Source organism: Myxine glutinosa, chromosome 13 (genome assembly GCF_964187855.1).
Source record: "Myxine glutinosa chromosome 13, kmMyxGlut1.1, whole genome shotgun sequence".
NCBI lineage: Eukaryota > Metazoa > Chordata > Myxini > Myxiniformes > Myxinidae > Myxine > Myxine glutinosa.
This window is the reverse complement of record NC_136273.1, coordinates 72,875,117-72,901,967: the sequence shown is the minus strand read 5'-3', so window position 1 is coordinate 72,901,967 and position 26,851 is coordinate 72,875,117. Positions and strand designations below refer to the sequence as shown.

General features: G+C 46.5%; 1 protein-coding gene across 2 annotated transcripts in view; it reads left to right on the top strand.

Moving 5' to 3' along the window:
• Nucleotides 1-2,061: 2,061 nt before the first annotated feature.
• The window catches only part of LOC137439023 (neuroligin-4, X-linked), a 330,588-nt gene continuing 305,798 nt past the window's right edge, over nt 2,062-26,851 (top strand). For both annotated transcript variants that reach the window (XM_068134608.2, XM_068134607.2), the window contains exon 1: nt 2,062-2,249. The gene's annotated coding sequence lies outside the window, so the exon portion shown is untranslated. The remainder of the gene's footprint in view (nt 2,250-26,851) is intronic.

Here is a 26,851-nt window from a genome sequence, read left to right as displayed (position 1 = left end):
TGCCTCCTCACTCTCTGAAGACCTGGACAAAATCACAGACTGGTCAAACAAGTGGAACATGTCTTTCAATCCTGACAAATCTCACACTCTTACTATGTCTCTCCGAAAAGATCGACTGGACAACCCTCCCATCTACTTTCTCAACAATCCTCTCCAAGAAGTTCTGTCGCTCAAGATTTTGGGTCTCACTATCTGCCATGATCTTTCTTGGGAAAACCACATTTCCAAGCTGGCCTCCAAAGCCAGTCGCCGACTGGGCATCCTCCGTCGTGCGAAGTCCTTCCTCGGCACACCTGAGCTCCTCACCACATACAAGGCTTTCATCCGCAGCTCAATGGAATACTGTTCTCCCCTATGGGCCGGTGCTCCTGCCTCACACCTAGCTCGGCTTCACGCTGTTGAAACCAAAGCTTTCAGAATTATTGGAATCTCCCGCGATGAAGCTATCTCTGAGGGCCTTTCACTCACTCACCGCAGGCAGGTAGGTGGTCTTTCTGTCTTCTACCGACTCCTCTCCGGCCTTGCACCCCCAGCTCTCTCTGTGCTCTGTCCCCCAAATATTCCTACAGGTCGCACAAGATCTGCCAGCAACCCTCTGATGGTTAAACTGCCGAAATCTCGGCTCTCCGCTCACCTTCACTCTTTCATTCCTCTTTTCTCCCGCCTCTGGAACAAACTCCCTCACTCCCTTCAATCCCACTCCTCCCTCCAGGTCTTTAAAACAGCTGTTCACCACCATCTCTTATCTTCCCCCATCCAAAACCTTGATCTTTTCTACCCCCGCTAATTCACCCCAGATCCACCTTGTTTGAAATTCCAACTTCTTTCCTGGAAGTCCTGGCAGTGTCCATATGTTTTATACCTCTCCCACTGCCCCTTTCCCACGCCCCCCCCCCCCCAAAGCCCTCGCCCTCTCTCAGATCTCTCGATGTCTCCATGTCTCTCGGTCCCTGCTCTCAAATGTTGTGTTTGTGTCCTTCCCCCTCTCTCCCCATCTTGTCTACCGCTCCCTATGTTATATGTTTTATGTGTCGGTTTGTCTTTCTGTGTGATTAATGTTCGCTCTTTCACGAGCCTCGATATTGTATACAACAACAAAAAAAAAAAAAAAAAAAAAAAAAAAAAATACGGGGTAAGGGCAAGGGTAGATTAGGTACATACATACATACATACATACATACATACATATATATATATATATATATATATATATATATATATATATATCGTGTGTTGAGTTGAATGGTTGTTGAAAACAAAATTAAATGAATGGACATGTGCAGGTTGAGCCAACAGAGGGCGCCACATGCGCATCTGATGAATCTCCCTTAGGAGTCACTTAGGTCGATCAGCCCGACACGTGTGAACGTCTGAGCTTGCACGCTCCGATCCGAGGATCCCGATGTCCAACTGTGATAAAAACGAAATCCGTGCAGTGAAAGAGACAGAAAGAGCAGGGGAATGGGAAGGGGTTGTTTGGCCACAATGAGTGCGATGTACACAGTGCATGACGCACGGAATTGTCGCACATAACATCAGAGCAGGATTGTGCGGACTGCGTATGTTGAAAGGCAGGGAAAAAGGATAATGTCTGAGTGTTCGTGATGACGGACACATCCATGGATACAAAAGGGGCGTCAGGTTGAGGTTGGAAAGAACGACCTTGGCTTTACCGACATCCTCTCGCTGCAATGGCCTAAAGGAGGTCCAGTACGATTTCCTCGCGACGTCGATCAAGGATTTCCGTCGCTCATCGTGATAACCCTTCATCTCCACTCGTCGCTCCAATGCTGAAGGTAAAGGTTGGGGGCAGGAGGGCGGCGGGCGAGTTAACCTGGAAAATAATCAGCGGGATAACCGAAGGGACCCTCGAAGCAACCGGAGGGTGTAGCCATCGATGGTTACAAGGGTTTTTGCCTGCGAGGGTGGACTCCACAGACTAGAGTTATAGGGGGGGAGGGGTCTTTGCTCGCGGCTGGGCGAAGCGGAGCTTGGAGGAGGAGGAGGAGGAGGAAGAGGAGGATGTGGGAGGGGTAGGAGGAATGAAGCGAGAGTCGCTCTCGGGGAGCCGAGACGTGCCCGGAATGGCAAGGTGCGCTGCATTCGTCCGCCTGGCCCAGGAGAGACGCGAGATCCGGCTTGGCTGCTTGGGAGCCGCGCACACTTCCAGTGAATTATCCTCGTCCGTGCGAGGTCTTTTTCTGCATCTCCAGCGCCTCCACACCGGCTGCGAGATCGACGGGTGCGAGGTTCGTTCGCGCAGGGTTTGTGGGTTTCGTGCGTAGCGGGGTATACCTGCTTCTATAGCGATTATCGGGGTCCACATTTGGGTTTCCCCCTTTGCTTGAGAGGGTCTCGACCTCAAATCGGCAGAGCTATACTGGATGTCCACACTCCCTAATACGAATAGGATCTGCCGTTCCTCCGTGTGCATGCTCGAGAGATTGGGGTTCAAATTGGCATTCTGCTTCATCCGTCATGCCAACGGTGCTAATCTTTCTCTCTTGAGAGTAGCTTTGTGGTTATCTGTCCGGTTTGCTGCTTTTGTCTCTATCTCCTTGGGCGCGTAAACACCTCTGGACTGCAGCATCCTCCGCTGTCTCGTTCATTCCGCCTCCACCCGCCTCCACCCTCCCTCCATCCCACCTGCAGCTCAGCTTCATCCCGCCTCGGTCCTTCTTCTTCTATTCCATACTTTCACTGTCAATCCATCCTATCATATTATTGTTATCATGATCATGAAACCTTCACGGTCTGTACACCTGTACATTCCACAACGAGTCTTCACCCGGCCCCTTCACTCCTCAATCCAGCTGTGCGATGATCGATCACCTCTTCCTTCAATCAAATAATCCATACTTCCTGCACTCAAATCTCACCATTGCTTGCGATTTAACTTCCACGTACTTTTCCTTCTGATTTCTCTTTCATCATCTGGTGCTCGATTTCCCGAAAAGACCTTGGATTGATGGCATGCTCCTGGCTATAGATCGAGCAATTTATGTGCCCATCGTGATCCTCGGGACCCTGGGGCGTTAAAGGTATTGCAAGGCTCAGATTGGCAGGGATGGAAGGTGACAACTGGTGATGGGGTTATATATATATATAGCAACTGGTGATAGAGTTATATATATATATAGCAACTGGTGATGGAGTTAGATATATATATATATATAGCACATGGTGATGGAGTTATATATATATATATAGCAACTGGTGATGGAGTTATATATACAGTATATATATAGCAACTGGTGATGGAGTTATATATATATATATATATAGCAACTGGTGATGGAGTTATATATATATAGCAACTGGTGATGGAGTTATATATATATATATATATAGCAACTGGTGATGGAGTTATATATATATATATATAGCAACTGGTGATGGAGTTATATATATATATATATATATATATAGCAACTGGTGATGGAGTTATATATATATATATATATAGCAACTGGTGATGGAGTTATATATATATATATATATAGCAACTGGTGATGGAGTTATATATATATATATAGCAACTGGTGATGGAGTTATATATATATATATATATAGCAACTGGTGATGGAGTTAGATATATATATATATAGCACATGGTGATGGAGTTATATATATATATATATAGCAACTGGTGATGGAGTTATATATATATATATATATATATATATATATATATATATATATATATATAGCAACTGGTGATGGAGTTATATATATATATATATATATATATATATATATATATATATATATATATATATAGCAACTGGTGATGGAGTTATATATATATATATATATATATATAGCAACTGGTGATGGAGTTATATATATATATATATATATATATAGCAACTGGTGATGGAGTTATATATATATATATATATATAGCAACTGGTGATGGAGTTATATATATATATATATATATATAGCAACTGGTGATGGAGTTATATATATATATATATATATATATATATATATATATATATATATATATATATATATATATATAACAACTGGTGATGCAGTTATCTCAGTCGTAATATTTAAACAAGAGATGGAAGTGCAATGCTACGAAGGAGATGTGCACCTCGAAAAGTTCTCCTGTTCTAAAAGGGAAGGGTCTATGAAGTAAGGAATGGTCCAAGAGATGTGGAAGATGGAGGGCGAGGCAGAAGGAGATCTGGGAGGAGAGCTAAAGCATGAGGCGTGCCTGGAATTGGACCTGACTGTCTTTGGGAGAGTCCACTGAGGTCGGGGGTGACGGGTGAGAGGAAGTCTGCCTCCATGCAAGGCCTCGCGATTTAGTAGTTGGGGTTTAAGTGGTGCATCCGCATCTTTGTTACTTTCATAAAGCGCCATTCATTTTATAACACACCCATCCATCTCACCATCAAAAGGTCCTTTGTTCCAAATTGGCTTCTCAAGAGACAGTTTTAACTTGAGGATATTTCCTTTTGTAGGGAAAGTACAATTCTGGTGGATTGTACGTGATTTCGAACCAAATGGTCGTTCACACAACGATATCCAAATTCGGTGACCACGTGAAAGTGCAAGATGATGAGGAATCATCTTTTTCTGAATTTTAAGTGACCGCTGAAGCCAAGTGGTTGTGGGAAGTTGTGGTTGCTCACATCAGGTTTTCCTATGCTGACCGCCCGTTGGGTCCTTTTGTCGTGTGTTTTCCGCTTTGTTTGTTTTATTTATTTATTTTATTTCACGGATTAAAGGCTCGCCGGTTTGGTGCATCGAGCCAAGCCCGACCAGGAGGCACGGAGGACCCGTATCGCGATGCATCGCACGTCCCCGAACCGGCACCGCCCGGTGAGTGCTTGGCATTGCCAACTGCACGTTGCCCGCTTTTGGCCCGATGAGTCAGTCGCCCACCAACCAAGACCACTTTGCTCTGATGTTCGTTTGAATTTCGATACTAATGTGTGCCTAATACCTCGTGCCTCTCAATTATTCAGTTGTGGACCATGTGGGAACTTCCTTTGGTATAAGACCTTTGACCCCGATAGGCGCACATGCACCCAAGCTCATGTCTATCTTATTTGTTTGGAGGGAAAATGGATGGACGGTGGAGTTTTAGACCAAAAGCTTTGTGAGTTTGGTGGAGAAGTCATGGGACCTAGCTGTCATCAGGTCATCACTTCTCGAAAGGATGGGAAGTCATTCCTTTAAAGAAAAGAACGAATCATGTTGATAATTTATCATTATGTAGTTAACATTCTACCACTGCAATGGAAGAACCTTTCTCGCACAGCACGACGGATCATTTTCATGGGATCAAGTCTTATTTTTTATGGCTTATCGGCCCACGCTCCTACACGATCTGCGGGGTGGAAGTGTGGTTGGGAGCAGGCAGGGGTGGTGATGTGATATGTGTAAGTCTGATACGATTTACTGCGGAACTCAAGATGTTGAGCCCGGCCGAATTACACAGCATCAAATACACCAAGAGTGCGGTGTTTTCCTAGGAGTTCGTATAATAACCGTCCGTGGCTCGACCAGACTTGCTGATCTTGTGACCCTGATGGCACAGCTTTGTGTCACATGCTCTAGATATTTGTGTGTAATTGTAACTCTCCACACCCCCTCACCCCCCCTCCCCCTTAATGCTTATTGTAATTAATTAGTTTGACCTTAGTTGTTCAACAAAAATAGTTCATACAAATTTTGCACATGCAGTTTATTGTCCCCCGTCGCACCGCGGAGCGAAAGGGGGACGATGGTTTTCCCCTCCGTCCGTGTGTCCGTCCGTCCGTCCGTGCGTCCTTCCGTCCGTGCGGGCGTGCGTGCGTATGTGCATGCGTGCGTGTGTAAGTGAAGGACCGCATTCGAATTTGGTGTGTGGGTGCAACCCACGTCAAAATCCAAGATGGCCGCCACCATGTGCGTCTGATGCCATGTATGTCTGAACCTTGTGAGCGGAATATCTTGAAAAATAAGCGAAGTACCAACTTCTAATCTGGTGTGTGGGTGTATCTCGGCATAAGGAAGAACCAGTGGTGTAGTCTACGTGATACGCAGGTATACGCTGTATACCCACTAGGAAAGGGCCAGGATTTCCGTATACCCACTTAAAAATGCACGAGGATACGTAACAACATAGTTTCGTGACAGAACTTTCACACTTTCATTCATAAAATGCCCTATATAAATAACTTTCATTCATAAAATGCACTATATGAATGTCGCTTCAGGACGGGTGTCGCTCCGGGGCGCGTCGCTCTGGGACGGGTGACTATGAGGCTGGAAGGGAAAAATCACAGTATACCCACTACAAAAAACTAGACTACACTACTGGGAAGAACGCTATTGAAAATTGGGTCGCCACTTCAAAATCCAAGATGGCCGCCACCATATATATGTCTGAACCTTGTGAGCGAAATATCTTGAAAAATAAACGAACTACTAACTTATAATCTGGTGTGTGGGTGTATCTACGCATAAGGAAGAACGCTATTGAAAATTGGGTCGCCACGTCAAAATCCAAGATGGCCGCCGCCATGCATGTCTGAACCTTGTAAGCGGAATATCTTGAAAAATAAACGAACTACTAACTTCAAATCTGGTTTGTGGGTGTATCTACGCATAAGGAAGAACGCTATTGAAAATTGGGTCGCCACGTCAAAATCCAAGATGGCCGCCGCTATGTATTTCTGAACCTTGTGAGCGAAATATCATATCATAGCATGTTTTCTGCGTCTTCCACTTTGTCAACTCACATCACTTCCCCGGCGGGGGACCTAGGCGTAACGCTTGTTATTACTACATATGCAGCCAGTGGTTGCTGGTTGCATCATTTCTGGGAGCGCAGCGGTGTCCCCTGTTTCCAGTAAGCTGGTGTTAATTTTGCAGACCGATCGGAAGTATGACAGGAGGCTGAGTCAACTCACCTGGTGTTATTTAATGGCACAACAGGGACCCAAACTCAAGACCATGAAATCTTAAGGCAGCCATCTTAACCGTTAAGCTAACACCAGGCTTTCCACCAGAAGTAAACACCATCGGCTAATCCTGCTGCTCTCTGTCATTTGATGTCAAAAGCTCAACCACAAGCATGATTAGATTCATTTTAAACACATATTATGGTGCATTGGAAGGAGATGGAACATTGGCAAATATGCTAACCTTCTGCGGGAAATTAAATGGATTATTTTTCTGGAGTAAAGCAAGTAGGGCAAGACCCTCCCCCCATTCCCCAGGTAACCTCCTTCCCTTAACCCCAATCTCCCATATAATCTCCTCTACCCTCGTTCAATGTTTAGTCTGCACCAAACGCTCTCTAGCCAACGGTATAATGGGCAAATTCAAAGGATAATTGTTCATTATACTAAACAAAAGGGTGTGTGTGTGTGTGTGTGTGTGTGTGTGTGTGTGTGTGTGTGTGTGTGTGTTTGTGTATTTGGACACAATGTGCATGCAGAAAATGAAAGTCGAGAGAAGCCAACCATGGAAGAAGAGGCAGAGGCAAACGCAAACCTTGTATGTGCTGGATGGATGGTGTAAAGGCTGCAAACAAGCTGTCTCTGCCAGAGCATCGGGAGGCAGTGCAGGATCGGGATGCTTGGAGAAATCTGATCATCAGTCACCAGAAGTCGACACAACTTGACGAAACTAGATAAACATGTGTGTGTATATATATATATATATATATATATATATATATATATATATATATATATTCTTCAGAAAGTATTCACACCCCTTGACGTTTTTCACTTTTTTTTTTTTTGCGTTACAGCCTGATTAAAAATTGATTGAATTGAGATTTTTATGCCTCCGCCCCCGAAGGTGGCTGGGAGGCATTACGTTTTTTGGGTTGCTCGTCCATCCGTACAGGCTAAACCTCATTTTTCTCAGGAACCACATGCCCGATTGAGACAAAACTTTCAGAGTAGGAGCGACACCCACGTAGAATGTTTTTATGATAATTCTGACGGCATAGGTCACGTGGTATGGCAGCCATCTTGGATTAAACACATAATAATAATAAAAATCCCGGAAACCGCTGAATGGAAAAATTTGAAACTTTTGAAACTTAGCACATTGTCAAGTACTCCCAATGGGAACCAAGACTTAATAATGATGAAATCATTGGTGAAGTGGCGTACCAGCCGTTATTGTTTTAATTGAATGCCTTAGCCAAAAAATCTGAAATTGCATGCACATGATATATGGACCATTTGTATTCAAACATTAAATTTATGACATCATAGGTCACATGGTTTGGCAGCCATATTAGAGTTAACCTAAAACCCTAAAAAGAATATCTCCCAAACCACCGAAGCGATCGACTCGAACATTTACGTGTGTCATCAATTAGTCATGGCGATTAAAAGTTGATTACAAAAACGTCATCGGTCGCATGGTGTGGCAGCCACATTGAAATGAAGGAAAATATTAAATAATTATATCTCATAGACTGACCCTATCGATGTGAAACTTTAAAATGTCATATAACACCATTGCTGCATATATTTTGAAAATGATGACGTAGTAATACCCCATCATGCCCCATAATGTAAAAGTGTAATTTTTTGGGGGATTTTTATTTACAAATGAATGAAAAATGAAAAGCTCAAATGTCTTGAGTCAATGGGTATTCAATCCATTTGCAATTACACTCCAAATTGAGCTCATGTGCATCCAATTTCCTTTGATCATCTTTGAGATGTTTCTACACCTTGATTGGAGTCCACCTGTGGCCAATTCAATTGATTGGACATTATTTAGAAAGAAGCACACCTTTATATATAACATCCTACAATTGACAGTGCATGTCAGAACAGAAACTCTACCATGATGCCCAATAAACTGTCCATCGAACTTTGAGATATAATTGTAAGGTGAAGTTCCCAGGAGCACAGTGACCTCAATCATTAGGAAATGGAAAGATTATGGAACTTCCCAGACTCTTCCTAGAGCTGACCATCTGACCAAACTGAGCAACCGGGCAAGAAGGACAGGCAAATGACCAAAAACCCAATGACCACTCTGACAGAACTACAGAGTTCCTTGGCTGAGATGGGAGAAACTGCCAGAAAGCCAACAGTCTCTGCAGCACTTCACAAATCTATGCTTTTTGGGAGAGTGGTGAGACAGAAACCACTCTTGAGAAAAAGGCATATGACAGAACACCTTCAGTTTGCAAAATGGCACGTGAAAGACTGAGAGTATGAGGCAAAATATTGTGTGGTCTGATGGAAATGATACTTTGGGGAATAAAGAAAAGGCGCGATGTTTTTGGCGCTCTGGTTATATTAGCACGCGTGCATTGCATCCATGAAGCTCGTGTGGACTGAACTTATCTCACGAGTCTCCTCGACCCCAATGGACCTAATGCTGCTCGTATGGACTTTACATCAATGCTCTTTGTCCCCAATGGGACAAAGGCTGCTCCTATGGACTTTACAAGTCGGACTACGGCGCGACATGCAAATTGGCACGATATGTAAATTAGAGCACGTGCTTGCATTGCATGCCAGAAGCTTGTTTGTATTCTACAGTTAATTATCCCCTCATGAAATGGGCCTTATCTGCCCAGACTCCAACGCATTATGACATACTAACCCTGTTACGTACTGCCCTAAAGCACCAGTTACCCCGAGGGGTGCACGCCAGAAAAGATTTGCGGATAATTATATGTCCAGTCTGTCACAATTCAAGTGAAACCAACATTGGGCATGAGGCAGAAGGTGATTTACTAAACAATATTTATTAATAAACAATATTTAGTCGACTTTTATTATACTTAAAATAATTAATACTGATGAAAAGAAACCTTTAATGATGAAAATCCCACACATTACACAGATTTGTATGCAGTCAAGCATTGATTCAAACTTTCATGATTGGAAACTTATCTCCGGTAACCAGTTCGTAATACAAATGACTTCAGCGTGTTACAGATGGTCAAAGTCGGCACTTCACACGTTCAAATGATCTTGTCCAGGTGGGTGTACGGGTGAAGTCCGAACATGCCGTGCGCGTTGCAAGTTCTCTCAGTGATCTTGGTCTCACTTAAGCACCCATCAGACTCCTGTGTCCACAGACCAAGCTGAGTGATGTCGAACATAGAGAGTGCGTGCTGTTAAAGAACCCAATGCATACCATCAGCTGAAGAATGAGAGGAAAGTGAGGACGAGTGAATGACGAGTGAGGAGGGAAACCAGGCTGTGTTCTCAGTGCCGTCTCTGTGACCAGAGAGGTGGTTCTTGTCTGGATGTCGTCTCCGTGACACCAGCACGGCAGCATTCGTCAAATACCTGCCAGTAGGTAAGGTGACCAGCCTCCGCAGGGATGCAGCTAGTTAGTAAACTAAGGCTTGGAGTGTGGAACCCATTGGTGTCCTTGTACACCACTCATGTCCCTTCACTGGATGCTGCTTTGAATACGCAGTCTGTCAGGGTGAACTGCACACAGCCGAACCCTCTCTCACAACCTCCCTCGCTCATGCCCCCTGGCAAGGCGAGTTGTCTGTTTGGTGTTGCATCTCACTCCATCCGTCTATTGCCCTCCTGAATCCGATGCAAGCCCTCATGATGTTTTATATGTTTCACACAAGGTCAACTAAGAGGCCTGGCGTCTAAATGTCTGCATTCTGTTTTCTCCATGAATGCCAGAGCCTTGTCCAGCTTGTTCCATAATAAACCTCTGCCCCAGTCGATGTCTCTTTCTTGTGCAAGTAGAACTCAGACAGTTCACCAAAACACAGACATGTCCCTTTCGTGTGCAGGTAAGACTTCAACCTTTAGCCTCAACACAGCTCTGTCCCTAACGAGCCTTGTGGACCGACACCCCCACCTTTCCCCTTATTAGCACATAAGTTCAGCCAGCAAGCACAGAGGTTAAGTGACCTTCAGATCCCCCATAAGAGCCCAGGCCCACAAGACCCCTTTGACACGCTGGACTACACTGAGTAATTTACATTCATTTTTAAAACCCCATTTAACCACAGTACAAATGACTGAACTTGTACCTGCTTCAATGAAATCCACATTTTCATTTAAAATGGTATATTATTTCGTAACAACCCATATAAGGGGAAGGAACTATTATAATCTTGCACGATGAAATAACTATTGTAAGGGACCTGTATGGTGGTTGCCATTGCTTCTTAGCAGTTTCCCAAAACTTTAACAATATATTGTTACGGACTCGGTTTAGATGTTATTTACCGAGCGGTGGTATTGCCGCGACCTAACAGTTCCCCCGATTCTTCCCCAACTCACCCGATTCACCCAGACGTTGACCAAATCGCGCTATGCCAAATCAATGATGGAAAGGACACGACGACTGGGAAAGAGGAAACGACGCAAGGGGTACAGTTCTCAAGACCTCCGGAGGAGGGTATAATTACAGTGGTGGAGAAAAGGGGGTAGATTACACGGCAGAGTGAGGTAAAAGACACAGAAGAGATGGGCACTTAAATACAATCTTATCTATTCCCGGACAGACCACAGACAAACGGAACAAGGCTGACTTACACAGGGATTGATGGCAGGGAGGGACAGGTAGTTCGATGGCACAAGGTGCACCTTGGCTCGGGGACAGGATAAAGCACGGTCCAGTCCAGAAGATGCGGGGAGGCCTCACAGCGCTCGGAGGTGGTCTTGCTTGCTCCAAGCTCAGCGCGCATCTGACGTCACCTCCCTCTTCCTGCGCATGCTCAGCGGGGAGTGACACGCCCTCGGCTGGTTGGCTCCGCCCCACTGGGGCCGGTCCGCCGCTTCCATTGGGTGCGGGGGTTACCGGGCTCCGCCCTTGACGAGGAGCTGACAGGGAGCCCCTATTTGGTAACCCCGTCGAGCACATGTTCGATGGCGGCTCGCTGGGAAGGCCTGGTGCCCTCCCAACACCCCCTACCAACCAAGCCGGAGTGAGGACGCGCACTTCCCGCGCCCGCCGATTCCGTTGCTGTTGTTGTTGTTGTTGTTGCTGAACCGTGAGGAAGAGCTGCGGGGAGGTATTGGGGGGTCCTAAACTTCCTAACGGTGCCATACAATCACATTCTGGTGCAACGAAGGGTCAGAATTAATGGAAACGAGTCCTTAACTGACATAGACTAAGAATAACTAGCAAGATGTCCTATAGTTGTCTTACATGAGATGCGGTGAACCTGGGCACGACATTTAATGGGGGAAATAGGGGGAGGTCGGGTCTACAGAGTGTTGTTTACAGAAAATGGGACTAGGGAATGGGGGATTGGGGATAGTTGGGAAGTATTGAGGAAATAGGGGAATATTTACAAGCGGATATGGATGGATGCAAATCCCATATCCGCAACAATATATATATATACAGTCATGTGAAAAAGTAAGTACACCCCATGTAAAGTTTTGACTATTTCAACATACAGCTATTTGATCTTCATTTCAACAATATTGATAGATAAAGGTGATATAATATAACAAATATCATGAAACATTTACATTTTGTAGTCCATGGTATAATTTAAATAAACATAAATGCAAATTTTGCATGTGGAAAAAGTAAGTACACCCCTACATTTATCACGACTTCAAATATCTAAAATTAGAATCAGGTGCACCAGCTCAGGTGCAAATGATTAGAACATCATTAGAGAGGATGTTATCCGGTGTGTACCCCGGTTTAGAATAGGTACACTGTATCCCTGCGTGTCGTAAGAGGCGACTAAAAGGGTTGGCGTCAGGAAGGGCATCCGGCCATAAAAAAATTGCCTCAAAAAGATAACCATGACAATAACAACTACATATGGGCAGGGTACACCCCGAAGTACCCCGTGGGGGGACCCCACTCCCTCTCGTCAAAACTCAAGGTGGGGAACCCGATCGAAGCAAGGGTTTAAATCACTCCATTTATGACGACGAAACGTCTGATGCCCGACGTGGAGATCGGTTTCTGAGGTTTGGGACATGGAATGTTGGGACAATGAAAGGGAGATCAGGAGAAGTGGTGGACGTATTGGTCAGAAGAAGAGTGGACATATGTTGTGTGCAGGAGACGAGATGGAAGGGAAGTGGTGTGAGAATGGTGAAGGGGAGGCAGGGACAGAAATACAAGTTTGTGTGGCAAGGGTGCCCAGAAGGTGTGAATGGTGTTGGTGTCCTGTTTTCTGAGGAGTTTGTAGACAGTGTGGTGAGTGTGATTAGAGTGAGTGAAAGGTTGATGATGGTGAAAATGAACATTGGAAAGCTCTTGGTGAACGTCATCTCGGGATATGCTCCGCAGGTCGGTCGGAGCGATGAAGAGAAGGACAAGTTCTGGTGTGCAATAGAGAAGCTGATGGAAAACGTGAAAGATGAGGAAGTTATTGTGGTAGGAGGAGACCTAAATGGACATGTGGGAAGTAGTATGGACGGTTTTGAGGGAGTTCATGGGGGTTACGGATATGGTGTGAGAAATGGAGAAGGTGAAAGGATTTTGGAGTTTGCTGATGGAGCTGATTTGTTGATTTGTAATACTCAGGTCCAGAAAGAGGATAATAAGCTTGTTACATACACGTCAGTTGGGTCGACGACAACCGTTGACTACCTGCTGCTGCGTAGGCGAGATAGGGGGCACCTCCGGGACACAAAGGTGATTGTTTTCACAGCTTGTTTTCACAGTTTTCACAGGGAGGAGGTTGTTTCACAGCACCACTTGGTTGTCTGCGACATAAGGGTGAAAGGTGTGAGGAGAGCTCGGTGGGTGAAGTACCATCCGAGAATGAAGGTGTGGAGGTTGAAAGAGGTGACAGTGAGGGAGGCATTAAAAGAGAGGCTGAGTATGGTAGAGGATGATGTGGTTGAGCTTGAAAGTGGTTGGATGTCAATGAAACTTAGTCTGTTGGGAGCCGTTGGTGAGGTATGTGGATGGACAAAAGGACCACCGAGGCACTCGGAAACATGGTGGTGGGATGATGAAGTTGGAAAGAAGATTGACGAGAAGAGGAAGAAGTTCAAGGAGTGGCAGAAGGCGAAGGGTATGGGGGCAGAAAAGGCAGAGCATGAAAGTTATAAGGCAGAAAAGAAGGCTGCAAAAAAAGAGGTAGCAAAGGCGCAGGAGGCATGAAGGAAAATGTTCCGAGAACGCTTGGATTTGGAAGAGTGTCAGAGAGCGGTATTCAGGATTGCAAAGCAGATAGCGAAAGAGAGGTGTGATGTGATGGGGGTGAGTTGCTTGAAGGATGAAGTGGGACAAATCGTTGTGGACCCAGATGGAATTAAAGGAAGATGGAAGAGATATATGGAAATACTGTTGAATGCAGAGAATGAATGGGATGGCAACATGGAGAGTAACCCAGTTTTAGGACCGGCAGAGAAGATAACCAAGAAGGAAGTTGAGGAAGCGATAAAAGCAATGAAGAGTAGAAAAGCGGGAGGGCGGACGGGAGTTGTGGGAGATATGTTGAAGGCAGCGGGAAATTGGGGTGTGAAGAGAATGACAGAGATCTGCAATCTGGTGGTGAAAGAAGGCCACATTCCAGTGGATTGGGAACTGAGTACCCTCGTCCCTCTATACAAGAGGAAATGTGACCCTCTGGACTGTGGCTCGTATCGAGCGAAAAAGTCATTGGAACATGGAATGAAGGTATTGGAAAGGGTGTTGGAGAGGAGGATAAGGAAGAAAGTGAAGATTGACGAAATGCAGTTTGGATTTATGCCAGGAAGAGGAATGACAGACGTGCTTTTTATTGTGAGGCAGTTGCAGGAGAAGTACATGGAGAAGAGGAAGAAGTTGTTTCTTGGGTTTGTTGATCTGGAGAAAGCATTCGATAGGGATCCACGTGAAGTAGTGACATGGGCATTGAGGATGTTAGGAGTGGAGGTATGGTTGATCAGAGTAGTGATAGAAATGTACAAAAGAGCATGCACAGCTGTAAGGACGAAGGACGGGAACAGAGGTGAGTTTGAGGTGAAGGTGGGAGTGCATCAGGGGGTCGATACTCAGTCCACTACTATTTGTAGCTGTGATGGAGGTGCTGGCTCGGAACGTAAAGGAGGGTTTACCATGGGAGTTGTATGCAGATGATCTGGTGTTGATTGCAGAATGAAAGTATGGATGGACTGAAGGAGAAGATGAAGTGGAAGGGATGTATGGAGACAAAAGGTCTGAAGGTGAACATCAGAAAAACCAAGGTGATGGCAAGTGGTAAAGCATGTGGTGAGATGGAAAGAACTGGGAAGTGGCCGTGTGCTTTGTGCAGGAAGGGTGTCGGAGTGAATTCCATTCAATATACAATGTGCGCTGAGTGGGTTCATAAAAAATGTAGTGGTTTGAGAGGGTCATTAACCAGTGTGGCAGCTACATTCAAGTGTATGGTGTGCACAAAGGGAGCTGCAGATGGAGGAAATGTTGAGTTGGATCTTGGAGACGGCGTGAAGCTGGAAGGTGTGAAAACATATTGTTACCTAGGAGACATGCTGAATGGAGAAGGTGGATCAGACTTGGCAACGGTTGCTGGAGTGAGATGTGCATGGAAGACGTTTCGAGAACTGAGTGGCGTGCTGTCGAGGAGGGGAGTGTCGTTGAAGCTGAAGGGAAAGGTATATGCTGCATGTGTGAGAAGTGTTATGATTTATGGGAGCGAGACATGGGTAATGAACGTAGAGCAGCAACGAAGGCTGGAAAGGGTGGAAATGCGAATGGTTTGGTGGATGTGTGGAGTATCATTGAGAGAGAGGAAGACAAATAATGAATTGTGAAAGATGATGGGAATAGAGCCTGTGATGGATGCTGTGAAGAGAAACAGTTTGAGATTGTTTGGTCATGTGTTGAGGAAGGATGAAAGTGACTAGTTGAGAAGAGTGATGGAAATGAATGTAGAAGGAAGTAGAGGATGGGGAAGACCGAGAAAGACTTGGCTAAAGATGGTCGAAGAAGAAATGCGGGCAAGGGGTTTAACCAGGGGAGATAGAGAAAATAGGGCAAAATGGAGAAGATTGTCAAGGGGGCCGCAAGGCTAACCCCCGCTCTTGCAGGGAAAATGGCCTTAAAATGCCTGTTGTTGTATCATTAGAGAGGATCTTGGAGGAACCTGTCTTATTTAAACCTCAGACATTTCGTTTGTTTTGCTCTTTGTTGTTGAAGTGTGCGGCGTCACCATGCCTAGATCAAAAGAGCTCTCTGAGGCCTTCAGAAAGAAGGTTATGGATGCCTACGAGTCTGGGAAGGGATTTAAAAAGATCTCCAAACAATTTGAAATCAATCATTCGACTGTCCGGAAGATCATCTACAAGTGGAGAAGATTCCAAACAACTGCGAACTTGTTCAGGCCAGGCTGCCCCAGCAAGTTCAGCCCAAGAGCAGACCGCAAGATGCTGAAAGAAGTCTCTAAGAACCCCAGAATGTCATCACGGGACCTACAGGTAGCTCTTCCCACTGTTGATGTCAAAGTGCACGAGTCTACCATTAGAAAGAGGCTGCACAAATTTGATCTACGTGGGAGGTGTGAATGAATGAATGATCGTTTTAAGGCCATTTTCCCCGCTAGAGCGGGGGTTAGCCTTGCGGGCCTCATGACAATCATGGTTCCCTGTTTTGAGGCAATGTTTTTATGGCCGGATGCCCTTCCTGACGCCAACCCTTGGTCGCCTCTTACGATGCGCAGGGATACGGTGTACCTATTCTAAACCGGGGTACACACCGAGATCATTCATCCCAGCAAGCTGGTACTCAATTTGCCGACCTCGGAAGGATGACAGGCTGAGTCAACCCCCCTGGCGTTAATTCAGCGAACGACCAGGATTCGAACCCAGGATCCTAGGATCCCAAGCCGGCACACTAACCGCTAAGGCAACACCAGGTGTGCCAGGAGGAAAACTTTGCTGTCCAGAAAGAACATCAGGGCAAGACTAAAGTTTGCCAATGAACACCGAGGCAAAGACCAGCACTTCTGGAACAATGTGCTCTGGACAGTTGAGTCAAAGGTAGAGCTATTTGGCCACAGTACCAGAAGACATGTTTGGCGAAAACCAAAGACAGCATTTGACCACAAGAACCTGATACCAACTGAAAAGCATGGTGGTAGAAATATTGGTTTGGGGCAGCTTTGCTGCATCAGGGCCTGGGCAGCTCACCATCATAGAATCCACTATGAATTCTTCATTGTACCAGAGGGTGCTTGAGGATAAAGTGAGGCCATCTGTTGGAAAGTTGAAGCTCAACCGAAGGTGGACCTTGCAACATGACAATGACCCTAAACATACCAGTAAATCCACCAAGGAATGGCTGAAAAGAAAGAAATGGAGGGTTCTGGAATGGCCAAGTCAAAGCCCGGATCTAAATCCCATCGAGATGTTGTGGGGGGATTTGAAACGGGCTGTGCATGCAAGAAACCCCTCAAACATCGCACAGCTGAAATAATTCTGCATGGAGGAGTGGGCAAAAATTTCTCCCAGTCGATGTCAGAGACTGGTAGACAGTTATAAGAAACGCCTACATGAGGTTGTTTCTGCCAAAGGGGGCAATACCACCTATTAGAGCCAAGGGTGTACTTACTTTTTCCACATGCAAAATTTGCATTTAGGTTTATTTAAATTATACAATGGACTACAAAATGTAAATGTTTCATGATATTTGTTATATTATATCACCTTTATCAATCAATATTGTTGAAATGAAGATCAAATAGCTGTATGTTGAAATATGTTGAAAAAGTCAAAACTTTACATGGGGCGTACTTACTTTTTCACGTGACTGTATGTATATGACTGTATTGCAGAGGGGCCAGACGGAAGCCAAACAGTTCAATCTTGGTTTCATCTGACCACAGAATCCACAGTTTTTTGCAAACTCCAAGCGGACTTTCATGTGTCTTTCACTGAGGAGAGGCTTCCGTCTGGCCACTCTGCCATAAAGCCCAGATCGGTGGAGTGTTGCAGTGATGGTTGTCCTTCTGGAAGTTTCTCCCATTTCCACACAGGATCTCTGGAGCTCAGACAGAGTGACCATCGGGTTCTTGGTCACCTCTCTTACCAAGGCCCTTCTTCCCCGATTGCTCAGTTTGACCGGGCGGCCACCTCTAGGAAGAGTCCTGGTTGTTCCAAACTTCTTCCATTTAAGAATTATGGAGGCCACTGTGCTCTTGGGAACCTTCAATGCAGCAGAATTTTTTTTGTAGGCTTCCCCAGATCTGTGCCTCGACACAATTCTGTCTCTGAGCTCTGCAGGCAGTTCCTTCGACCTCATGGCTTGGTTTTCGCTCTGATATGCATTGTCAGATGTCAGACCTTATATAGACAGGGGTGTGCCTTTCCTAACATGTCCATCAATTTAATTTACGACAGGTGGACTCCAATCAAGGTGTGGAAACATCTCAAAGATGATGAAGAGAAATGGGAGGCACCTCAGCTAATTTTCAAGTGTCATAGCAAAGGGTATGAATACTTATGTCAATGTGATATTTCAGTTTTTTATTTCTAATAAATTTGCAAAACTTTCTGAAATCTTGTTTTCTCTTTGTCATTATGGGGTATTGAGTGTAGATTGATGAGGGAAAAAAGGAATTTAAACGATTTCAGCATAAGGCTGCAACATAACAAAATGTGAAAAAAGTGATGGGGTCTGAATACTTTCTGAATGCACTGTACATATATATATATATATATATATATGTATATATATATCTCATGACTGTATGACTCATGACTATGACTCATATCTCATGACTGTACTGTATATATATATATGTAAATAAATAAATAAATATATATATATATATATATATGTATATATATATACTATATATATATATATATATATATATATATACTATATATATATATATATATATATATATATATATATATATATATATATATATATATATATATATATATATATATATATACTATATATATATATATATATATATATATATACTATATATATATATATATATATATATATATATATACTATATATATATATATATATATATATATATATATATATATTGTTGTGGATCTCAAACGTCGGCCTTCCCCTTACCAAGGGGGGATTAATCGCCTTGTCTCTTATCTAGCCGACGTGATCCGGGGCTATTATGTTCCTTCCGGTCAGCGCTGAATCGGGTGGTAGGCCGAATTGTTCCTATTACCTAATTACCGGCGCCTCCCAGGAAGCAAGGAAATAACCCCGCCCGAACCACGGTTGTAGTGGAAATGCCGAGCGATAGCGAGCCGTGATCCATGCCGTTAACAGGTACTAAACCCGATCCGAGCGGTTGTAATCGTGCCACGCTTACCCAATGGAAGAAATCACTAATACGGTCGGATTGAGAAGAAAGGAAGAACAGATTTATTTCTTAACACTATGTACAGTAAAGAAGAAGAACACACAGTGCAGCCTTATACAGTCTTATACTTATCCCTGGACACGGGCCCGTTTCACACTCAGTCACACTCTGACACTCACACGGGGATGTAGAGGGTCAGGGCGATGGTCCAAGGAATGGCGTCCACAGCTCGCTCCAGTCCGCGACTCGCCCCACGTAGAAGATGGTAGGACGAAGAGGGTTGAGCAGACGGTGGCGTTCCTCACGTGTCGTTGGCGCGGATCGGACAATTATCGGGGAAAAGGTACGCTCGGCTGGCGGTTATTTCGCGGCTCAGCCACGTATGTAATAAACGAATTGGCGCTATATGCGCTCCAAAATTTCAAAGGGTGAAGCGCCTCTCCCAATCGTTCTCTTTAATGCACCGCTTCCAATAGTCCTTTTTAATGTGCGAATCATGCCAGTCTTGTGGAAGGGCTTTGCGTGGTCCGCAGTCAACTTTAACTGGCCACTTAAATTGATGCCACTTAAAAACACAGTGGTCCGCAGGGCAAGATAACGTTTGTCATGATTGTCTGCCCCAGCAACGGTGCCAGGCCACAGAACGTGTGGTCCATAGGTGTAATGGTGCAGCAACAGGTAGCAGGGCGCAGCACGAAGGTGCAGCTGCACAGCTCAGGGCACCTGCACACTCCCCTCAACAAAAGATAATTATGGGTCCATGGGGTGGCGAGGAAAGACAAAGCGGAGGTTAGCGGGGGCAAGGGCGCAAGGGTACATGTCAATATAAGGCAATGCAACATGAGGGGCGCGGGCGAGCGAGCGGAGAAAGCTCGTCCCTAGCCGTTCGTCACCCCCCATGTCAACCTACACTACCCTTGCCCCTCCCCATATTTACAATTTACAAATTCGTTTCTACCAGCTTGTCTCCCACATCCTCTAATTCCAAATTCATCGTCCAATCCCTCCCAAGAAGGAAGGGATGGATTTACACACAATGTCTCACCCAAGTCATGATGCGTCTTTCATTCCAAATCATCTGCAAAAACTTGGTGCGGAGTCCTGTCACCTTGGTGAGTGGATGTGTATGGTGCGAAGAGATTTCACCCTAGCTATCCTCTAATTGACATTAACTCACTTACACTACCCGGGGTCTTGCCCTGCCAATTCCATTGGCCTCTTTGCACTATGCGGTTCTAAAAACCAATTCCCATTGACCCTCCCTGTGGTGCTCTTCCAAATTTTGGGTCTCACTCCCCCCATTTTTCAATACTGTGCCCTCGCACAATTTCGGGGCTGGGGCATGTGGCTCCACCAGCAGGTCCTACTTACCTGCGCACGTCCGCCACTGAAGTCGCCACCCGAGCTTGCCTAGCTCCTCACAACTACCCTAACTTGGGGAAGGCCCTCCTGGCTCTCTCACCCCGCTAATGCCCTCTCTGGCATTGGGCTACCCGTGTCCTCTCTCGGATCCTCAGGCCCCGCTGAACTCTATACTGAACTCTACCCGGCTCCCAGAGCCTACCTGCGGCCTCACCTGGCTGACAGACTACCAGTGGCGGAGTGCCCATTTACCCATACTCACCAACAGGCTCACACGCCCAGCCATTCCACTCACTCATGCACCCCTCAAAGCAACAACATGCTACTACTCGCACCACAGATGTCAATATCCAACAATTTACCTACTCCCTCTACCTAACTTTAAACTACCCTCCCCGGGTATTCGTGAAGGGGTCCATCTTCCCCCATCCACTCCTTCCCACCATGCACTCCACACCACTCATTCCACACCATTTATTCACTTTCACCCCATGCAAGTCAATCACTCATACACTTATACACATCCTCAATACTCCATTCATACACTTTCTCCAGTCATCCCAGACCATTGCCTCATTTCACCAAGTTCATTGCCTCATTTCACCAAGTTCCTTCCCATACTCACACACACAACCATTCTCCGCCAATGCCTCATTTCACCAAGTTCCTTCCCATACTCACACACACAGCATCATCTAACTAACTACTTCCCTCTAATACTGGTGCTTTCCCTGTCTTCCCTTATACTAAGCACATCCCTCGTCATTATCATCCATCTAATCTGACTACGTCCCCTCTACTTGTATCAATGTCTCTACTTAACTCTCGTCCCTATTGTCATCTCTAAATCCCTAACAATATCCTTGCCTGCCCTCGGCGAGCTCACACTGTCAAACCCCATAAATCCACTGCTCCTTTGCCCCAAAAGAAACGATGTGAGGGATGGTAGATCTACCATCCCTCTACACCGGATACCATTTGCCATCACTACTACCATTACTAATTGTCCACTATACTGGAGTCTCGTCGGGTGGGAATCCATTTTCACAGCTCGGCTTCGAAAAGCCGAGCAATGCATGCGGGTGGTCAGTCTCCTGTTGGTTGGGTCCGTCCGGCATTTTCGATTCTGTGAAGGAGGCATACTTGGGCCGAGGTTCCAGGCGCCATCTCGGCGCGAAGCCTTTCGGTCTCCACCATGATGACCCAACCTCCCCCGATCGGAGCACCGCGCCCGCCAGGGTGCGAAGGTCCAACCTCGCCTTCCTCCCCCGGAATCGTGCCGTTGTCCCCTTGCGCCACGGCACAGCACCGACCATAGAGGGCGGAGCCCGGCCCGAATCGTGCATGGCGCTCCTTGCGAGACTGCCGCGGCAACGATCCCCGCCGGCCCCCGTAGCACACAAGTGCACCACGCCCCGAGAGCTTGCGTCAGCTGTACATCGCCCTAAACGCTGCCCCGGTCTGCGTCGATGCCCGAATCGCATTCCCACACCATGCGACCCTTTCCATACTCGTTCCACACCAAGGCGTCCCAGCGCCTCTCATACATTCCATGCACTCTGTTATTGCATTCTCCCATGCACACTTCTCTCGCACACTCAGGTGCACACCATTCAGGCGCACTCATGCCACTCACACACTCCATTACACACTTCTCTCGCGCACATGCTGGCGCTCTCATACCACTTATGCACTCCGTTACACACTCTGTAACACCCACGGGTGTGCACTCCTGCACACACCCAATCATCACCGCACACCCTTGCGCACATTCGTGTGCACACTCCTCCGTTATGTACTCCGTAACACTCATGGGTGTGCACTCTATTGCACTCCCGCACACGCTCTACAACACGCTCCGGTGTGCATCCTCGCACACTCTCTCTGGCCAACTCATACTCTGTATTACACTCTTCACACATACACTCCGTTGGGCACTCACTCTCACTCTCGGTTTCATACTCTGTTTCACACTCGCGCTTCGGCGCACACCTTGTCCTCACACGCGCGCCATTCACCTTCACATATCGCACCTCGGACCTTCCACGAGCGCCCGGGTGACGTCGGGATCCCAAGCGCGCGAAAAAACACTTTCGCGCCAAACCTTTTCGAGCCATACACAACCCTACTTACCTTTAGGACCCTTTTCCGCAGCAGCGCCTGCAAATTCTCATTGGGGTTGGACAGCACGACATCACAATGCGAATGCAGACTTTGAGTACATTTCATTTCTTTCTTCAATCCATGTACTACCTCTGCCGTCTCCTCAACCCCAATTTCCACTATGATTATTTCTTTTTCTTTTTCCTCGGCGACCGCCGGTGCTAATAAAATAAAATTTTCTAATTCGCCGGCCGTCGGCTTTTCCACAACCCGTGTCGCGATCTCTACCCCAGTCCACCCAACCGTGCTCTGCTCTGGCTCGCTTTCCCCGCGCTTCTCAAATCGCGTTACCTCGCCGCATACCAATGTGACCTTCCCGCCTGACCTGCGCTCTATTTATTTCCCCATCTCTTCCATTTGGCCTCCTATTCTGTTACCACACCCTTTTATTTCCCGAGTGGATTTATCACTTTGGGTGTCCAATTTGTTTCTCAATCCCGTTAACCTGTCCTTCATTCCTTTCATTTGATTCTCTTGCATGGCCATCCTGTTTTCCAAATTATTTAACCCTTGTTTCATTTCTTCCCTTGATTTGTCCATTTTTGCATCCAGTTGGGTCAGGAATAGTCTAAGGTCAAACCCGATTTGCACAGCGGCCCCAGCTGCCAACGCGGGCTCGGCTCCCGCCGCCATGTGCGAGGCGCCGCCATTTTCTCCGCCTGCCACCCCGACTGCTGCACCCTCACCCTCATCGATTGCATCCTCCATTTCTCCCACTTCTTCCCGGGGGTCCTGGGTTGATTCTACCTCCTCATCCTCCTCATTTACCACGACCGGCATCCGACTGTCTTGACTAGCCATGGCACGAATTTAAATTTGGTTTTATTAATTAAATTTCGGCTGCTCGTAATTTGGAGTGCGTTAGGCGCACTTCGGGTCCAATCCCACTTCCCTGTCACCAATTGTTGCGGATCTCAAACATCGGCCTTCCCCTTACCAAGGGGGGATTAATCCCCTTGTCTCTTATCTAGCCGACGTGATCCGGGGCTATTACGTTCCTTCCGGTCAGAGCTGAATAGGGTGGTAGGCCGAATTGTTCCTATTACCTAATTACCAGCGCCTCCCAGGAAGCAAGGAAATAACCCCGCCCGAACCACGGTTGTAGTGGAAACGCCGAGCGATAGCGAGCCATGATCCGGGCCGTTAACAAGTACTAAACCCGATCCAAGCGGTTGTAATCGTGCCACGCTTACCCAATGGAAGAAATCACTAATACGGTCGGATTGAGAAGAAAGGAAGAACAGATTGGTTTATTAACACTATGTACAGTAAAGAAGAAGAACACACAGTGCAGCCTTATACAGTCTTATATTTATCCCTGGACATGGGCCGGTTTCACACTCAGTCACACTCTCAGACACTCACACGGGGATGTACTACTGTGTTCAAAAAGTATCCGACCTTTATTTTTCGTGCGTAAAAAAAAGAAGCTAGGGAGGCGTTGATTGGTGCACGTATGTAGGCGATCCTAATGCGCACGCGTGAATTTTTTCCCACCTGCAGAAGCTGTCATTCGACGGCAGACCGCCGATGAGTGAGGAAATGTAAGTGAGCGCCGTCGGATTTTCGTTTTTGACAAAATGACGGAAAAACCTGAACAATGCTACTGCATCAAATTTTGTGTAAAGCTTGGCGATTCCCAAGTGGAAACGATCCGCAAGATTCAACACCGTTCATTCCATTATGAAGGAGGATTTGGGCTTCAGGAGAATCTCAGCGAAGTTCGTACCAAAGCTGCTAACGATTGAGCAGAAGCAACTCCGTTTGGAGATCGCACAGGACATGCTGGAGACTGTGAACAGCGATCCCAGCTTCCTCAACACAGTGATCACTGGCGATGAGTCCTGGGTTTATGGGTACGACCCAGAAACCAAGTTGCAGTCATCACAATGGAAGCATCCAACATCCCCGAGGCCAAAAAAAGTTGTTACACAAAGTTACACAAAATTTGATGCAGTAGCGTTGTTCAAGTTTTTCCGTCATTTTGTCAAAAACGAAAATCCGACGGCGCTCACTTACATTTCCTCACTCATCGGCGGTCTGCCGTCGAATGACAGCTTCTGCAGGTGGGAAAAAATTCACGCGTGCGCATTAGGATCGCCTACATACGTGCACCAATCAACGCCTCCCTAGCTTCTTTTTTGTTACGCACGAAAAATAAAGGTCTGATACTTTTTGAACACACTACGTAGATGGTCAGGGCGATGGTCCAAGGAATGGCGTCCACAGCTCGCTCCGGTCCCCGACTCGCCCCGCGGAGAAGATTGTAGGACGAAGAGGGTTGAGCAGACGGCGGCGTTCCTCACATGTCGTTGGCGCGGATCGGACAATTATCGGGGAAAAGGTACGCGAGGCTGGCGGTTATTTCGCGGCTCAGCCGTGTATGTAATAATCAAACCGGCGCTATATGCGCTCCAACAGTTCAAAGGGTGAAACGCCTCTCCCAATCGTTCTCTTTAATGCGCCACTTCCAATAGTCCTTTGTAATGTGTGAATCGTGCCAGTCATTTGGAAGGGCTTTGCGTGCACGTTTATATAGCGCCGCCCAGCGAACCCTCTGGAATTTGCCAGCCGCGCTTTGACCACGCCCCTCACGCCATTCCACCTGAGCCCTGGTTGGTCGTTGGCTCTTACCGGCTCCGCCCTTGACGTCTGCTTGACGTGGCCACACCCCGCCTCACGCTTCTCTCCCTTTTCATGCCTACCTAGTGGCATTTGGCTGGTTTGAGCATCCCAATGCGAGGGCAATAGCAACAATGGGGCGCAGACTGGATGCTGCCCAATGAGGTAGATTTGGATGGTGGGCCGCAAAATGAATGGGACCTAAGCTTATGATTTCTTTTACACAACGCAGGTATCACTATTGGGAATGGCCTACTCTTACACATACTATGACATAACTAATGTTCTAAGGTGGCCTACGTGTTGCATGTGGACTAACTATGGGGGCAAACCTTTAACCTTTATTAATCAATATTTACACATTCTCAGAACCGCAACAATATATTGTTACGGATCTCGGTTTCGGCACTCCCCTTACCGAGGGGGGTTTAATCCCCTCGTCTTTTAAGCTGGCCGTCCGAGTCCTGGAACTATCTCGCCACTTCCGGTCAGTGCTGAATAGGGTAGTAGGCCAATTATTCCTATGACCTAAGTACCAGCGCCTTCCGGTAAGTGAGGAAATGAGCCCCGCCCGAGCCGCCACTGTAATGGACACGCCGAGCGAAGCGAGCCACGACTCAGGCCGTTAACAAAAGACTAACCCGATTATAAAACGTTTGGCCAAAATCGCGCCACCGGTACTCAATTGAAAGAAAAGACGAAAGCGACCGGGGAAGAATGAAACCAAAGGTAAGAAATAACAGGTATTTATTAACTCTATACAAAACCAAAACCAAAGAAGAAGAGGAACGAAAGTAATTCACAGAAGAAGAAGAAGAAGAAGACAGAGCAGACCTTAAAACAAGCTTATATTATACCCAGGACAATACAGACAGAACAAACTCATGTACACGAATGGGAATTGCAGGCAGGAATGGCTGGAAGGAGGAGAGGGGCAGATGGTCCACAGAGCTGGCGGGCAGGGAGGTCTGGGGATCGTGGCACGCCGTTGGTGTCCCGCGTGCACGCCCTCGCTCAGGTTCAGTGGCGAAAACCCGGTCGTCAGCGCTGGTTATTACTCAACTCAACTGCAGCTCGTCTCTCGCAGCTTATCTGAATTCTCTCTGAATTCTACTGCAGCACGTCTCTGACTCAATTCAACTGCAGCACGTCTCAGCTCAGCTGGAGTCTCTTGGTTCTTCCTCCTTGGTCATCTCTCTAAGCAGTCCCTTCTCTTGCCTTTTATCGGCCGTTGCCGGATCAAGCCACAGGCTGCGAGGGCACGCCTACCGGGTCGCTCACCGCAGTGCTGGTTGGCTGGTTCGGGCTGGCTGACTCCACCTTTGATGACGAGTTGGTGCCACGCCCGTGATCCGGCGGCTCCTCCCCCCTTCTTCTCTGTTCTTGGCCTCGTGCGCAAAGGAGTTTTGGCGGTGTGATGCCAACAAAAACAGCCCAATGCAATGGCGGCGAACGCCGCCCTACTGTTACTGGCACTTT